The sequence below is a fragment of the Hippoglossus stenolepis genome, chromosome 22 (genome assembly GCF_022539355.2).
Source record: "Hippoglossus stenolepis isolate QCI-W04-F060 chromosome 22, HSTE1.2, whole genome shotgun sequence".
In the NCBI taxonomy this organism is placed as follows: Eukaryota; Metazoa; Chordata; class Actinopteri; order Pleuronectiformes; family Pleuronectidae; genus Hippoglossus; species Hippoglossus stenolepis.
This window is the reverse complement of record NC_061504.1, coordinates 7368848-7376020: the sequence shown is the minus strand read 5'-3', so window position 1 is coordinate 7376020 and position 7173 is coordinate 7368848.

Here is a 7173-nt window from a genome sequence, read left to right as displayed (position 1 = left end):
CTTGGTTTGTCCCTTTGTAGGCAATGGGTGCATATTTAGCGTAATGAAGTTTCTGTAGGCTTCGAGGTAGGTGGAAGAGGAGCTAAGAGCAGCCACCAGCATGGCAGCTTCTGAGGGATGCATGTGTGAACCGCTCTGCTTCAGGATTCAATAACACCATTACGAGGGCAGTCATCTGTCCCACCTCGCTGCCAAATATCCACTGTATCTGGTCTCAAATCCACAAAACCTCCACACCAGCCACAGATAGATGCTGGTGGGAGATTTGACACCATGCCAGGAGAGACTCAGTGTTACTGCTATTTTTTCGCCAGATGAATCATTCATAGTTTGGTCTGGACGCGAGGCGAGCGGAGGACACGATGACAGATTCATCTAATATAACGGGAAACCAATATCGGTCTAACCCTAATTAATACCGTTATGTATATCTAATTCGTTTTCATGTTCTGTCAGACGTGAGCAGCTCAATAAAGCTGTCAGAGGAACGTCAAATAATGTACGGCTGTCCGTATTAAAGCTTTATAAATGAGCCTCAATGTCCAAAGTGTGTCACGCAACAATATCTTGCTGATCATAAATGAGCTTGATACAGAAAATTCACGTCCGTCTAACATTGTTAACGAAAATGAAAGATTCTGATGAAAACAAATAGGCTAAAACTACAATTAGGGGAATTACATTATATTTCTATTAGGGTAGTCACATAGTAAGGTTGTGATGTCTCATTTAGTGTGCTGTACCAATATTATATTGTGTAATGATAGGACACAAATACTGCAACACTGTAATTCCAAAACACAGTACAATGATTGCCAAAATAAAATATGGCACTCACACACACACTCTCTCTCTCTGTGTTGTTTACACACACACACACACACACTCACACCTGCTTCAAAGGCTGTGCATGCAGAGTTTCACTGTTAATGACGGAGGCAGCACAGGGACCACGCAAATACAGCAGAGGCACTTATTGGCTTGTGCCCCTTCGCAATCTCTGTCTGCTCTGCAAACACACCACAAGCCTGCTGCATCAGATCTGATGAATGTGGCCTGAATCAAAAGTATAGTGTGTGTGTGTGTATGTGTGTGTGTGTACTGTGAGTGGATTAACACAGTGCAGGTCAGAGCCCGCCCTCACATATCTAGTTTACCCTGGTCTGAAAAGGATGTTTGGATGGAGCAGCAAAGGTCTGTTTACAGGTGTATGAACAAGTGTGTGTGTTTTAGTGTGTGTGTTAATGTGTTAGTGTGTGTGTGTGTGTGTGTGTGTGTGTGTGTGTGTGTGTGTGTGTGTCCTACCCTGGTAAGGAACACTTCTGGACAACCATGGAACAAGGTACTGATGTGGAAGGAATCATCTGTGTCAGTAGGAAATAAATCATGAAATAAGATGCAAGGGGTCAGAAACACAAACACACACACCACAAACAGTTTGAGCCAATACACACAAACAGACAAACACATCAGTACAAGTCTGACCTACACTGAAATTGCCCACATTTGCTCGATACACAACAATTACTGAAGTACGTGCTACGGTGATGACATTATTTTTTCTGCAAAAACAATACTAATGTCGCGATCTTCTATAAACTCATGTCCAAGTAAAGTCATCTAAAAGCTCAGTTGCTACCTGAGCCATGATTCTGGTCTTGCTGACAAATGAGGGCAGCCCATTTGCGTCCAATTGTGTTTCAGTCTTGTGCATTGATCTGTGTTGCCATTAGTGCAGTAAAATGTGTTACTGTGCTTTTTAATGTTCTTTCTATTTCTCTCATTAGATTACACCTCGTCTGGTCACACCAAGATTTAAAATGCTGAAATTTGGTAAGCATGTGCAACAATAGAAAACCACCGCTGACTTTTGAGGTGACAAAGACCTGGACCGTCCAAACAAGGGATACACATCCCTTTTTTTCTTTACCGTAGAATGAGCCATTTATATTTAAATTCTTTATATTTACCTCGGAAGTGGGGCCTCTCTACGGAGGCTGCCATTTTTTTTTTTACAGTAGCCCGACTAGTCATGTTCCACACACTGAACCTTTAACTAAAGAGAAAAGGCGCTATGGTGAACCCAGGCTCATCAACGGGGACAGGAGGACAGTCAACCAACTGATGATCAGGGCTGTTCACCACTTTGGAGGGGAAGTGGTTCAACATCCACTCCTCAGGTTTTTCAAGAAAAACTCTATCTACCTGACAGAGTGCACTTCACCCAGGAAGGAAACCACATCGTTCTGTCAGTCCTGAGGAAGATGCTCCTCTAAAGAGACTCACTTGACTCCTCCCTGTGAGAAAGTTGATATAAATAGATATAACTAAAACAAACTTCCTGATCAGTCAGGAAGCAGTGAACTGTTGATCACTATATCCGTGATCACCATATTCGGGTTCCACTGCAGCCTACTTAGTTTTTCTTGCACGGTTCTGTCATTTGTGAGCTCAACGCCTGCTTCTCTATAGGCTGCCATTGCCCGTCGCAATATCGGAACTTGCCACAATTCATTCTTAATGTAATACTTCTACTTACTACAATTCTTTGCATGATTTGCTCTGATGATAAGTGAAGGGTTGTGCTGTAATCAACGCAGGGACATTCATTACCACAGCATGACGCCTGTATGCAGCAAATAATAAATAACTAAATAAAGGTGTTGCAGAAATAAATGGTAAGTGATCGTATATACACATCATTGTTTCTGGCCTTTCCTCTGTTTATTGTGCTAGAATAACGCGAGGTTTGAATGTGCCTTAAGGTGACGGCACATGGAGCTCACCAAGTCTCAGGCTAACTAACAGTACAACTCATTATCATTAGTCGCATGTGTTTTCTGACACTGTTTAAGTAGCTCGTCAAGATAACATCGTAATCTATGCGCCGCAGCATTGTGCCAAGTTATTGTCGACAATTGCGTGTGCGCGTTATATGTTACTGGATTTTACATGTTCCATCAAGCCTAATGAGGACACTAGAAATGGAAATGAGCAATCACTCAGGGACAGGGGAGCATCATTAACACAACACATTCATAGTCTTGGAGCATTATTAGACACTGATTTGCTTTTTAGCTGAAATTCATCGGCTCCCTCTGCCTTTCATTTTGTGACACTTCAAGAGGAAACACAATTAATTTAGAGCGCAACGTTTTTGGTAAATCAACAGTGATTTGGTTTTAAATGCATTCATTATTGTGTTTTGATTCCGGGGGTAAAAAAAAAAAAAGAATATCCCATTAATGTTTTCATTTATATGCAGTCATCCATATTATAGTAATTATCTGATTATGTCAAACACAATCTTCCCAACAGGCTCACCCACATCAATCATTTCCCTGCTGTCATAAACTGCAGCTGTATTTGTCCCGTGGCAATTCTCCTCCTGCCAGTTAGCTTTCTAATGGGAAACCCACTTGAAAAGGGAACAGGAAGCAAACATATAACACAAGTGGATGTATATTCACACATTGATATGTATTTAACAATCCTCCCCCTCTTTTTAGAAATACTGAATATCACTGTAATTATGTGGAAGTCCCTGCTGGTGCAGTATATCGTCAACTGTATCACCTCTACTTACACCATTTCTACCACAAATGTCCACGCTATTTCCCGCCAGGAGCATTTCAAGGGACTTTGAAGGCCCCAGGCAAAGGGCCTTGGGGGCGCTACAATGAACCCAACCAAACCCTCACCAAAAACATGATACATGCAAGGCGTTCTAGTCCTCAACTAAATCTCGGAAGTTTTGACTCTTTTGACCTTGTTGCGGGATCCGACCTCTAGTCTCGGGGGGGGGCAACCATCTCATATTGGGGCTATAGCCAATTGCTTGTTTCCTGCATTGCCAATGAAACTGGATAGGCACTGGATGGTAATGCCTCCATATGGACATAATTCCTAGGATATTATGTAAATGAAATCCTCCTACCAGCCCAACTAAATTGGAAGTTTTTGTAATGTCGTGCTGTTTTAGCTCAAACCTAATATTTTATCAGACACAACACCTAGCAACTAGGAGATTTCCTGTGAGGCTCAGGCTGGGATTTGACAACCATGACATCAAACTTTCACTCATCACACATCAAAAGAAAAGTTGAGGGGACACATTTGCATCCATTCACCACAAGACATAGAGTCAGCCAAGTCCGGAAAGCCCCCAGGAACAGCATTAAGCTAAGAGGAGGTTCTGTCATAAAAAAACAAAATCTGCATTTCAAACATTGGCCTTGAAAACACCAGGAGCCAAAATCAGCAGACTCAGCAAGAGAGGGTCTCAACTCTTTTGGTGTAGTGGCCCAACAACTTGGAAGCCAGAGGAACTATTTCAGCCTGGTGCAACGAGGCACCATCTAGGAAGACTGAAGATGGTCCCTCAGTCATCCACAGTCTTCACACATGGGAAATCAGGCAATGGTTCCCATCCTCATTGCTGCACTAGCAGCACCTATTGGAAGTGAACCACCCCAGCGGTAAACCACGTTACTTTCAGGTGAAAAGCAGAGACTTGTTCAGCATTTGTCATAGAGGTCTTCCTGCAGGCCTCCCCCCTGGCCAACAGGACTGCAGGGCATAAGGAATTTGGGATTTCATGCTACGAGAAACAGACAGAAATTGGTGTTGTAAAAAAGTGGTATGATAAAAAATGCATATAAAAATCCACTGCAGGGCATCATTTCTGGTGTTAGCTTCCAGCTGTCACCTGCTGGCAGGAGAACTACTACCACGCTCTGTGGGCCACTGTATGGCCCGAAGAGTTCTGCAGCACTGTGACCCTGTTTCCACTGAAACTGTTGGTCAGCTGGAACATAAATGAATATAACAAGTCGAGCCTACCTGTAAGGTCCCAGTAGCTCTTTTTTATTGTCCAGCTAGCTGCTCTGCTAGTGTCAGCTGGCCTTTAGCCAGCCAGCAGCACCATCAGCTTCAGCATGAACCGCTGAAATGTGAGGATTTTCATAATGTCCCACTGGGAAATTGTGGTTCGCAACTCAAGTAGCAGACAGAGCTTTAGTGACATCGCCGAGCATGCAGAGAGAAGACATCTCTGCCAAAATAAGGCATTAATGTCGGAACACATCATAGGACTACAGAGATAAATGCAACCACAGCTGGAAAGATACAGAAAGCACAGGGAAGTGCTAGAAATTGCAATCACTGAAAGTAATCTTAAGTACAGAAAACTCCCAGTGTTCTTATTTAATGACACCTTTATTCAAATCATACTTCATTGTGGGGGGTTTTCTGTTTGGATCAACGAGCTTTGATCTGTTTTTGTAGGGTTTTTTTTACATTGAAACTTTTCTATTCAATTTTTTCCCAGAATAAAGTAATATACATTTTTTATGCATAATAAATCACAAGCAAAACTTCCAAACAGGATCAAAATATTTTCTATAAAATAAATCCTTCAAAGCTGAATAATGTATAATGAAGGCGATTTTTCACATGTTATTTAGTTAGAGAGTAGTGATGGATTCCTTCTTTCCATGCTGCTGCTATGTCCTCCATCCTTCCCTGTGAAACTGTCACTGTGTCCACATGCATAATGATTACCTTCAACCATGCATGAAACTACATTGAAGGGGATTGGGACAGTGGTCACGCTTGTCAGTGGTAGACAAAGGATGGGTCCCATTACGGAGATGAGCTTTCCCACTGAGAGAGACACACGCATGCACACGTGCACATGCTCACTAAGTCAAGTAGTCACACAACTGCAGAATCAGAAGAATAGATACAAGCCGGCTACACTGCGGAGAAGGTCAAAAGGTCCTACTTGGCCTAACTTGACTTAGCCATTTGAGGACTGAAGGGTCATGGTGACCTTGGACAAAACCCTTAAATTAACTCCGTGTGCAGTTGTGCTTTGAGGTGCGAGGTAAGAGGAAAGGCTGTGGGAGCCGAGGCACTTCCCCATCTGTTCGTTTAAATGGCGCTTCCGAGCCCATATGTCGGGCGCCGAAGGCCTTGTGCTAAACATATTGCCACGAGGGAAGTACAAGGGAAAATGCTAATTTTATTTCAATTTTTCTCGCTGGAGAGGTGGAGTGAGTTCAAGTGCAGAAATCTGATTTACTGCATTAAGTTGAGTTTATTTGTATTTCTTTTTTGTCCCCTTCAAACTAAAAGAACGATTTAGTTAGAGGTCCCATTGTAGATTAAATGGATGTTTTCACTTGACAAGGTTGAAAGTTAAAACACAACACTTCAGTTAGTCATTCTTAAGTGGGATAATATTTGACCTTGATGCAGCGTATCAATGTTTTCATAGTATCAATGTTAAAATGTCTTTGCAAGAAAATAAAAGCCGTTTACAAAATTAATTATGGTGATTTATTATTTTGGAATCATTTGACATGTTGGGAAATATGCTCAGATGAGGGATGAGAAAATTAATATCAATTCTATCCATCTTGCCTGCTTATTTCACTGTGGAGGTTTAGCCCAGAGCTCTAGCAGAAACAGAGGAAGCCGGCTTTGAGCGCATATCCATAAACACTGCAAATGTGTATGGACACAATTTTTAGTGTTGTTGATTATGTGTTATTTAGAATTTTGAGCAATTGCTAATTGCAGCTCCGTTGTTGCAAATATTGAAATGCCTGTAGTTGTATAGAGATTCTCACTATCACAAATAACATTGTGCATCTTGACTTTTTTACTCTATTAAAATGCACAGGTGCACAGAACCTAATGACATAGTGGCTCCTCTCCAATGTGTCATGCCAGCGAGCCAGCCCGCTCGATGCCAGGACCATGAAACAGGACCAACTAAATGGAACAGAGCCAACATTTATCATACTAATTACACATGTTTTTTTATCCACACTATGACAAGCCTGAGTGCCCACAGAGAAAAAAAACACTGTTATCAACCATGCTTTAAATTAGGATTCATATCATATAAAAGATTGTTGACTGCAGGCTAAACTAAAAAATGGCAAACCAAAAACTACCACAATATTGAACTTGGAGCGTGGCACGCTGTGACGAACACTCGACCAACCAGCCAGGCATGGAATCCCCAATGGAGCAAACGTTTCCCCAATTATATGGCACAAGTTTACAGGTATTTTGAGACCTCGGGAGGAAAAGCTGCATCATCTAAACACATTTCGAGTCCGTCAGGTAGCTGGATGTATGTGGGGAAAAAGTGTAAACCAA